The following is an 8,582-nucleotide window of genomic DNA, read 5'->3' as shown; positions in this document are numbered from 1 at the left end:
ATATGCAAGGAATTCGATAAAAAAGAAATAAGACTGAATTATATTCGTTTGAATTTTTTATGATTGCTTTTTGACTTTGAATGGCTAGGTCTGAGTTAATTATGTAAAGCAATTATGAAAAGGATAAGAAGAAAAGCGAACATGGCTAATAAAACAAGAATAACGGAAATAGTCAAATCAAGCAGATTAATATATATATATATATATATATATATATATATATATATATATATATATATATATTGTCAATTAAATATTAATTAGTATTACGTATCCGAGAGAGTATACTGCTGAAATTAGACCTAGGCAAATCATGTGGGAAAAACAGAAGTCCAATTTAGGCCCACTAAATGTGTCATGCAAATTATTTTATTGATCAAAGGGACAAAATTAGTTAACTAAAACATCGTTTTCAAAGAATTTTAATGCCTTGATGTATTATTTATCGGCTGTAGGAGACGAAATGACAACACCCCAGTGCAGTACGATACGTTGAGTCAAGACTTGAGCGGCAGCAAAGCCAACTTCAAATCAAAATCTTCGGTATGCTGTCACGAAGTTAGAGTTGAGAATAAAATTAGAAAATCATGGACCCATCGGTATATGTTTTCCTTACTTTGCAAAATAATTATCTTTAATACATTAGAAGTAAGTTGTACCTCAGTTCTAATGTAATTTATTTCAAGTATATCACCTTTGAAAGGAAATGTTATTTATTGTTAAGTAAATAATCTGGCACCTGCATATGGCAATATTTCCATAACGAACAATGAATTAAGAAACTACGCCAATTCTTTGTTGGCCGTCTGTACATACATGTATATATCTTCATCATCATCATCATCTGTTGCTGGTCCACTGCAGGACAAAGGCCTCAGACATGTCCTTCCACTCTCGTCATTTTTTGGTCTTTCTATGCCATTCTATACCCGCAAATTTTCTTAGCTCGTCAATGCATCATTTTCTCTTCCTTCTCCTGCTTCGTTTGCAATCTTTAGGGATCCATTATGTTTTTATTCTTTTTGTCCATCTATTATCTGACATTCTCCTTATATGTCTGCCCACGTCCATATCTTTTTCTTACTTGCTGTTAGAATATCCTCTAATTATTGTTAATCCCATCATTATTCTTTCCATAGCTCTTTGAGTTGTAACTAGCTTATGTTCTAAGGCTTTAGTAAGGCTCCAAGTTTCTGATGCATAAGTTAATACTGCTAGTATCATCTTGTTGAATATTTTTGTTTTTAGAGAAAGTGGCATTTTACTTTTCATAATGTCATTTTGTTTACCAAATGCTCTCCATCCCATGCTTATCCTTCTTTTAATTTCGGCCAAGTTCTGATGAAACACTGTCTGTCCTGAATATGTACTATATTCGTTAACAATCTCTAGAGGTTCATCAATAACCCTTATGTGTCTTTGTCAATTTTCTTGCCATTTTTCCTTTGAACATTTTTCTTGTTTTTTTTTACTCATATTCATTTTCTGCTTTCTCAAATCTATTACTTTGTAATTCTTCTCCTGCTTCACTAGTAGAACTATGTCATCTGGCAATATTAAGTTGTGAAGGTATTCCCCATTAATGTTAATTCCTACATTTTTCCACTCTAAATTCTTAAAAACTTCTAGGCACTCTTTGAATAATTTAGGAGAGATGGGGTCTCCCTGTCTTAATTCCTTTTTCAGTCGGAAATTTCTCACTGTCTTTGTAGTTTTAGGATTGCTGTACAGTAAGTTCAAGAAGTGAAGCGACAAATTTCAGAATTGATCGGACTTGTTTAGAACTCTCGTGGGGTTGCCAGTTAGTATATTTTATTCCAATTATTGTAATCCTTTTTATCTGATAATACTTATCAGTGATTAACTGTCGAAGCACAGAAAGTATTTCCCCAGTGAATGATCAATGTTAGTTCTATAATTGTTTATTTAAAAAAAAAGAAGAAGAATTTCCCCTTGGAAACATCTGCGGCTTTCAATGAGTGATATCCAGTGTTCACCATTGAGTGGCAGCAGGAACCGATTGCATAAGCATTGGCGTAATAGGATTTGTAAATTAACTTTCTACTTTTATAGCGTTATATCGAAAATTATTATGATTTCTTTTGATAAAGCACAAAGAACTTTAGCATCTGATTAAATAAAATATAAATAAGACACAAGTTGGTGTGAAAAGAAAACAAAATGAAATCCAAGTTATATGAGTGTTTAGCATTGGCTACATGGTTAGGCCTATTCAAGAATCAAGGAAATATATTTTCGAGCTTGTCAGTTAATAATTTCATCGAATTCCTCAATTGTGCAAATTTTTGCATGTGGAATTGCGTTCAGGGTCGCATTAAACAAGTATTTCGTAGGTTTTTGGGTTTCCACTTTTTTTTTTTTTTTTTTTTTTTTTTTTTTTTTTTTTTTGTTTTTTTTTTTTTTTTTTTTTTTTTTTTTTTTTTTTTTTTTTTTTTTTTTTTAGTGCATAAGTGAGACTATTCTTGTCCATACGATCCAGAGTGGGAATATGCTTGGCGAACATTATTTTAATTCGAGTATCTCCTGGTATGCTCTCTCTCTCTCTCTCTCGTCTCTCTCTCTCTCTCTCTCTCTTCTTTCAGAACCTTTATCTAGTCAGAAATAACCAGAGGCCTGTTTTAAGAATCGAGCCACTAAGCCTATTGGTCATGCTCGGGTGCCTCTTTATATATATATATATATATATATATATATATATATATATATATATATATAATTATATATAAACCCCCAAAACTCATAAATTTTCTGGTAAATTTCTTATACAATAATGCTTGAGTGGATCGAAGTGATTACTGGTTGCCCGTAAAAATATGAATTTGGGTGATATTACTCCCTTCTGATACGCCCACTTACGCAAATTCAGTCTTAAATTTCGCGGTTGGAATATGATTAGAAGATTTCAGGCAAAAGGTTGAAATGAAAAAGGTGGAGTTAGGATTGTGGGTAGAGGTAGTGTTAGAGGGGGAGAGGGGTGGTTGGGGTCTGTCGTCTTCCTACTTAACTAGGTGGTGATTTTACGGTGTTCTAGTTGCTGGCGATCGTCTTTCTTATTTTTTATATAGCGAGTGTGTTTCCCAGGAGCAAGGACAGGTCCTGATGGCGGTCCTCATGGTTCTATCTTTGCCTAAATAACAGACAGTGCCCTGCATTGTAAGCCTTGCTATGCCCGGAACTAGGCCTAGTCACCTGAAGGTAGCTGCAGCAGTTAGAGCCTTTCTCGAAGATGGCGTTTTATGCTCGGTCCTAGAAGACGAAATCATTACTACCAACCACACCCAACCTCTCTGTTGAATCTATGTGCATTCATGGTTGATTATGTTTAATGTTGCGGAGATTTTCCCTTTGCTTTCTATTGATACTTCCATGATTTTATGCATATTCTCGCTAAAATAATTGATAATACACTATTGGTATTAAATATTTGTTCCACATTGCTCGAAATATACGTGGGTAATGTTGGTAATCCTGTGTTGAACGAAAATTTCAAATTTTTTGTTTCTATTGTTTGAAGTAATTACTATACTTTAAAATTATTACTATTACCGTAATTTTTTTTATGATTGTTATAAATATCATAGATTTGATATTTGTGCATCATATGTTAGCTCTACTTTGCTTGATATAGCTTTCATTGTAGAATAAAAAAAAAAAAGTTTTTTAGCTACGTGTTGTAGTTGCCAGTTAGTGAATTTCGAACGAAATCCTCTGAATTTTGTCGCTTCACTTCTGGAACTTACTGTACTTCCCATATAGATATCCTCAAGTTTTCTAACATAAGATTCATCTATTCCTTACTTTTGAAGGGCTTTCATTACTGCTGAAGTTTTGACGAATCAAAAGCTTTCTCATAGTCTACAAATGCCATACATAGTGGTTTGTCATACTCTGTTGAGTTTTCCTTTAGCTGGTTAATTACATGGATATGGTCAGTTGTTGAATACCCGCTTCTAAAACCTGTCTGCTCTCTTGGTTGATTAAAGTCTAGCTGTCTTTCTATTCGGCCTGATATGATCTTTGTAAATATTTTATATATTACTGAGAGTAAACTTATTGGGCGGTAATTTTTCAGGTCTTTTGTGTCTCCCGTTTTATAAATGTATAATGATTAAAGTTTTTCCAAGGTTTGGGGTTGGTATAGAGCATTCTTGCAAACATGTGTAAAGTTCAGCGAGTTTTACTATTATGAAATCTCCTCCATCTATAAAGTGTATTGTTAGTCCATCTTCTCCTGCTGCTTTGTTTTTTTTTTGTTTTTTTTTCATGCCTTTTAATTTGTCTTTACTTCTACTTTTGCTTTTTGTACCAGCTCAAGTGTTTCATTATTTCTATTGACAGAGTTATTTCTTTTATCACTATTGTATACCTTTGTATAGAAATCCTCAGCAATTTTTATCAATCTGTCTCTTTTGTTGATAATATTTCCATTTTCATCCTTTAAAGCAACTTCATGCTTCTCCCCTTCTTTAATGTCTCCTCAATTTTGGTCTGATTGTGTTTACGAATGTCTTTGGGTTTTAGTTTGCTTATTGTTTTGGATAGTTCTGCTAGTTCTATTTCATCTCTTGGAATTTACCCTCATTTCCAATCGTTTTTTTTATTAAGTTTTTGGTGTTTTCTAGTAGATTTCCTTGATCTTGTTTAGGAACTTTTCCACATATCTCTTGTGCTTATTCCAATACAAATTTTGTTAAGTTACTGTTCGTTTCTTCTTTTACTTTCTTCCATTTCATCATGTAGCTGAAAGTACCTATTTGTATTGCTAAATTAACTCATCAGATTTTTCTCTTATACAGGAGTGTTTATTTTTATTCTTAAAATTAGTTATTCTCTTTCTTTCCTTATATCTAGACAAATTTTACCTCTCACCATTCTATGGTCGCTTGACTTTTAACTTGTTTATCGCTGCTACAGCTTTAAATAAATTAACTTTTTCACTGAAAATAAAATCTATTTTGTTTCTCCGTTTGGGCTTCTCCATGTCCATATTCTATGTTCCTTTGTATATTAAAAAAAAAAGTGTTCATGATTTTTAGATTGTTTCTTTCAGCAAATTCTATAAGCATGTCTCCTCTGTCATTTCTTATGTTTTTTTAAAGATATCTCCAGATCTACATAAAAAAAATTTCTATTTCTTCCGCTCTGTATGGGATGTTTATGCTTTTTTATTTAGGTTTTTATAATCAATCCTGCAATTCTATCACTAATACTATAAAATTCTTCTCTGTTTCCTGCAAGATTTATATTAATAAGAAAACCCATTCAATTTTCTTTGTTTCTTTCATGTTCTCTGAGGCAAATTTATGACCCTCTTTTAACTCTATATAAGATTCCCCAGTTCTTCTAATTTCGCTCAATCCTATTATATCCCAATTTATTTCTTTCAGCACTTCTAGTAACACAGCCAGATCTTCTTCCTCAGACAGAGTCCAGACATTGTACATTGCAAGGTTCAGTTTCCAAAGGTGGCCTGTGTTTCTAGTCCAGAGATTTTTAGCACCCGCTGCAGTGGGACATATATGCTCGCCACCTTGGGCAGTTGTTTCCACTGCCACTGGAGACTGCGGATTGGTGTTGGTGGGAGACTTTGGTCTGATCGCTCACCGCAAACCAACTCAGTATGGGGTGGCCCTTACTAGTGCAAATCAGTGCTGATCATGGCGATACACAAACCCTTTCACGTTGTTAAGGTATCCCCACTCAGAAACTTGGCTTTGTTTTAGGATATATAATGAATAAGACTCATTTTACTTGTTGATTCTTTTTATTTTGTTGAGCAAATTTCGACAAATCCTATATTGAATTATTCATTCCAGGGAACGTCTTCTGTGATAGTCTTCAACTATGGTCCACTTATGTAGATATCACTTTTGTAAGATATGGCATTATTCCAATATTACATACACATGCCCCTCTTTCATGAAGATGATTTAAGTTCATGAAGATTAAGTTTTAGCAAGAAATTATTTTATAAGTACAAAAAGTAATACTTCCTTGACTATTTTAAAGTGCTCTCTGCATTCTGCATGTTAGACTGAAAACTAATGCTGCTATCTTGACAAGCATTTTGCTGTCATTTAAAGCAATTGCAGTTTCTTTGATGTTTTTTTCTATTGATTCATAGGAACAACATGTTTAGGGCTCTTCTTTCCTCGCAACATTTTGTGTAGACAGCCGCAAAATATACAGATTTTCTGGCAAATCACCAGATGATGAGGCTTTCAGCTTGGTTGCCTTTCTTCTTAGAAGTCTTGGGACTCACTCAAAGATGCCAATTCTGGCAAAGCCTCACAGATGTTTGCATACTCGGAAGACTGTTGAATCACTTGGCGCCTGACTGCTGCTGCCTTTAACTGTCTTTATGTTATCTGGGAAATTATTGAAGAAAATATGCAAAGACCTCACCAAATTTTCTTACATTTTGCTAGCACATTCTGGGTGAATGACTTGCATCTGACCATTGTTGAATTTATGTTGAGATTGAATATTGGTTCTATGCATTTATACTCGCCTCATTAATCTCTCTTTCTCTAGGTGTCTCAAAATCGTTAAAAAAATTAATATTTTTCATTACCAGTGTATTACAATTATTTGGTTTTTTGTTTAAATATTGTAAATTATTTGGCAAAGAGAATACTTTGAAATAGGTCAAGTAAGTATTGCTTATGAGATAATTTCTCACTAAACCTTAAAATATCTTTATGAGAGTGGCATATGTATGTAATATTGGAACAAGGCCATATATTACAAAGTGATATCTTCCAAAAGTGTACTAAAGTTGAAGACTATCGCAGAAGACATTCCCCTGAAATAAATAATTTAATATAGAATAAGTCAAAATTTGCTGAAAAAACACAACATAAAAAGAATTGACAAGTAAAATAAGTCTTATTCATTATATATCCTAAAACAAGCAAAGTTTGGTGTGATATTACATGCAAATATTGGAAACAAGAACTGTTACATCAGTTCCCTCCAAATAATGCCATATTCTCAGTTGTCCCCATTCCCTCTGCATCATTGAAATTATAACCTATTTCGCTTTAAAAATTTCCTGTATATAAAATTTATGAAGCATGTGTTATCATACCGGTAAACCTAGGACTTCATGGTTTAAATGGGCTAGTAATGACTTTATTCATAAATGGTACTTTTTAGTTGGGACCTTGACCTTTTGACCCATGGTGACCTATGTTTGAGACTAACTTTTATTATAAATTCACCAGTGACTCTGTGGTAATTTGCCAAAAATTTTCATATATAAATGTTTGTTGTGCGATCAGAATTGATTGAGATATTAACATAAAAACTGTGATGTACTTCCATATTTTCCACCAGTTCAAAGAGTCACATTTTTTAGACAAAGGCTTAATAGAATCTCAATCCACTTGTAAGTTGTGTGTTTTTTTATGCAGGTTCGCCAAATAATTTGCATTTTCTGGGTTGGATTTAGAGAAGAAAACAAGGAATAGAGTTCTCATGAGAAAGTTACTGTGTTAGTTTTAGCTGTGTGTAGAGTATATAGTGTGGATGGTGGATGAATTTTTGTAAACACGTAATATTGGTAGTTGTTTGGGAGGGAGTCCTTATATGTGAATCCGACTGGCGTGTCTTACAGCATGGCTGGGCAGCAGTCTTGTTAAATCACCTACAGGTCGATCAGATTCGTATATTACAGTATTCTGATGAGGAGCTGTATTATGAATACTGGATCTTGTTAAGTGGACTATTATGTGATAGTTGTGATTAGCATCTTTTTGGCTGCCACCACTCTTGATTTACCACCAAAGTGACATAACACCTAGGCTAGGAAGCAGGTGTGATCTAGTATGTTTCATGTTAGCATATTTGATGCTATGATTGCTGTAATGTTGATTTAATTATTGTGACATTATAGTAGCTAGGCTATTAGTAACATTTACAATAGTTAGACATGCAGTATTTTATATTTATTTTATTTTATTCCGTTTACATCAATGGGCAGGACTGTTGCTGTGGTTGTGAATGATTGTGGCTTGAGTTGTTGGGATACAAAGTAAATATACATTTATTTAGTTTAATGTATCTGTGTTAATGTGTTGTATAAACAGTGAAATAATTGGAAGTATCAGTATTTTGTGGTTTTGTACTGAGAGCTGTTAATTTTATTTCAGCTCGAATCTTCTCATCCTCCTCTCCCTTTCTTCAATACAATAAATGAGGGACTTCCCAGCTAGGCGTATTCTTGACCCAACACTAGCCTAGCATAGCCTACCCTATAATAAGCAACTAGTTATCGCAACTAGTTATCACATTGTAAGCAACTAGTTATCACACTCTAAGTTGTGTGATTAATCATTGGAGTTAGTGATTTTACAATTCGAGTTTTTTACCCAGGTTCGGCTTTATTAGGCTAGCAAGATCATCGCATCACAATGGCAAGTAGCACAAGTTCCAGGAAGACAAGAAAGTCTATGCAGTCTGATGAATCTGTGTCGTCGTTACAGTCGGAACGAGCCCATTCACTGATGAATATTAAAGTCGAGAAAAAGAAAGTTGAGCTTGAAATTAAGATACAGCAA

The 8,582-nt window shown here is 33.6% G+C and overlaps 1 pseudogene; it reads left to right on the top strand.

The window, feature by feature from the left end:
* The window catches only part of LOC135209207 (uncharacterized), a 22,148-nt pseudogene extending 16,472 nt beyond the window's left edge, over positions 1 to 5,676 (top strand).
* Positions 5,677 to 8,582: the final 2,906 nt, after the last annotated feature.

This window comes from Macrobrachium nipponense, chromosome 11, assembly GCF_015104395.2.
Source record: "Macrobrachium nipponense isolate FS-2020 chromosome 11, ASM1510439v2, whole genome shotgun sequence".
In the NCBI taxonomy this organism is placed as follows: domain Eukaryota; kingdom Metazoa; phylum Arthropoda; class Malacostraca; order Decapoda; family Palaemonidae; genus Macrobrachium; species Macrobrachium nipponense.
This window is presented reverse-complemented; position numbering and strand designations above follow the sequence as displayed.